This window comes from Dipodomys ordii, unplaced genomic scaffold, assembly GCF_000151885.1.
Source record: "Dipodomys ordii isolate 6190 unplaced genomic scaffold, Dord_2.0 Scaffold1000003570, whole genome shotgun sequence".
Lineage (NCBI taxonomy): Eukaryota > Metazoa > Chordata > Mammalia > Rodentia > Heteromyidae > Dipodomys > Dipodomys ordii.
The window spans coordinates 1-2,332 of NW_012287187.1; the positions used below are offsets into that span (position 1 = coordinate 1).

General features: G+C 69.1%; 2 pseudogenes; both read left to right on the forward strand.

The window, feature by feature from the left end:
• The first annotated feature begins 297 nt into the window (after nt 1-297).
• LOC106002860 lies at nt 298-1,106 on the forward strand (annotated as a pseudogene).
• Nucleotides 1,107-1,126: 20 nt separating this feature from the next.
• LOC106002861 lies at nt 1,127-2,216 on the forward strand (annotated as a pseudogene).
• The last annotated feature ends 116 nt before the right edge of the window (nt 2,217-2,332 follow it).

Here is a 2,332-nt window from a genome sequence, read left to right on the forward strand (position 1 = left end):
GTGAGGAGGGGTTAACGAATGTGAGGCCTACGGGTCGGTCAGGATGCACCGTCGCTCGGCACTTTGAGGTTGGAGCGGTCAAGGACTAATGAGTTACACCCTCTGTATCAGCCAAGGATGAGCCCATTCACATGAGTGTCGCACATTCTGGGAGATGAAGTAATCCAAATTTTAAGCAACGGTCAATAATGCCGAATCTTTGTGCAATGGTCACCGCGTAAGGAGAGGCACGTGGGACTGGATTGTTATGCATGATCTCCCTAAGCCTCCGCGCACCTAAGCCTCTCCCTCCCGCAGGGTGCGCCATGCTCTGGCTCAGGGGGCAGGCGGAGCCCCAGGCCCGGGGTGCCGCTTCAGTGCCCGCGGCACTAGTCGTCGGCTCGGCGTGAGGCTCTTTCCAGCAGATTCTGGCGCCGCAGGGCCTGGAGCCGGCGCTGGAGCGGGCGCTGAGCTCCGGGAGCCCCGCGCGGCGCCGCCAGCTGGTCCCGGGCGCCCGGGACCAGGAGGAGCTGCGCGCGCCCGCGGATGGCGAGACCGGGAGCCTGGGTCCCGCCTGCCCCTCCGCGGCCCTCGCCGTTCCCGGCCTTGCCCCGCGCTCTGCCTCCGCCGCCCCTAGCCCGCCTCTCCCGCAGGTACGGTGGAGCGCATCCGGGCGCTGCCGCTGGCGCTGGTGCTGCACGAGCTGGGGGCCGGGCGCAGCCGCGCCGGGGAGCCGCTCCGGCTCGGGGTGGGCGCCGAGCTGCTGGTGGCGGTGGGCCAGAGGCTGCGCCGCGGTGAGCGCCGCGGGGGGGGGGGGGGGGGAAACCAACGCCTGCCCGGCCCCGCCCCCGGCTGCCCTGACGGCCGCCGTGCCCCGCCCCGCAGGGACGCCCTGGCTCCGGGTGCATCGGGACGGCGCCGCGCTCAGCGGCTCGCAGCGCCGCGCCCTGCAGGGGGCGCTGGTGCTGTCCGACCGCGCGCCCTTCGCGGCGCCCTCGCCCCTCGCCGAGCTCATCTTGCCGCCCGGCCCTGCACCGGAAGCCGCCCAGGCAAGGCGGGGCTCCCGGGGGCGGGGCACTCGCGCCGCGGGAAGGCGTTTCCGGGGCGGGCCGGAAGTGACGCGCTAGGCTGCCGCGTGCGCGTCACGACGCGCGGAGCCGAGCGGAGCTCTCGGGCGCTGGGCGCCCGGCACGAGGTGCGGACACCGGGGTCAGTGTGGACGGGAGCCGACCAGAGGACGGCCGGGCCCCGGGAGCCCCGTGCGTGCCGGACGCCGCAGGGCCGCGGCGCCCCGGGGAGGCCGGGAAGGGCCGGGGGTGGCAAGCCCGCTGGTCGCAGCGCGACAGGGTGCGGGCCCGCGCCAGTCCGGCACCGCCTTCGCCGCGGGACCTCCGTTGATGTCTCTCCTCCTCTCCAGGAACATCACGTCCATGTTGCTGCTGGCTCAGGGTTCCAAGATTTGGCCCCGGCTCTCTCTGCTCAGACCCCGGGCTCCTCCTAGGACCTTGGGAGGGGAGGCCCTGGGTACGCGGTCCCGAGCCTCGTCAGGGCGGGGCTCCCCCCGAGGCCCGCGGCTGCACACCAGGCTGCTGGTCACTGCTCTGTTTGGGGCTGGGCTGGGCGGGGCCTGGCTGGCTGCCAAGACAGAGAAGGAGCAGCGGCGGCGGCAGCAGCGGACCGAGGCCCTGCGCCAGGCTGCTGTGGGCCAGGGCGACTTCAGCCTGCTGGACCACAGAGGCCAGCCTCGGTGCAAGGCCGACTTCAGAGGCCAGTGGGTGCTCATGTACTTCGGCTTCACCCACTGCCCGGACATCTGCCCAGACGAACTGGAGAAGCTCGTGCAGGTGGTGCAGCGGCTGGAGGCAGAGCCTGGGCTGCCCCTGGAGCAGCCCATCTTCATCTCCGTGGACCCGGAACGGGACGATGTGGCAGCCATGGCCAGATATGTGCAGGACTTCCACCCGAGGCTGCTGGGTCTGACTGGCTCTACCGAACAGGTGGCCCAGGTTAGCCGCAGCTACCGTGTGTACTACAGCGCTGGCCCCTAAGATGAAGACCAGGACTACATCGTGGACCATTCCATTGCCATCTACCTGCTCAACCCCGATGGCCTTCTTTCACTGACTACTATGGTCGGGGCAGATCAAGCCGAGCAGATTGCTGACAGCGTGAAAGCAACTCTTGGGCACCTTCCACAGCATCCTGTCATGAACCACCAATCCTGGGGCTGCTATTAAATTGGTACATTAATGGTGTGCTTGTGTGATCTGTCACCACCTCATGAAGGCAGGGGGTGTAGGGGCAGGACAGCTCTTCTTTCCTAAACTAAGTAGCACTTCTAAAGGTTTGGGGG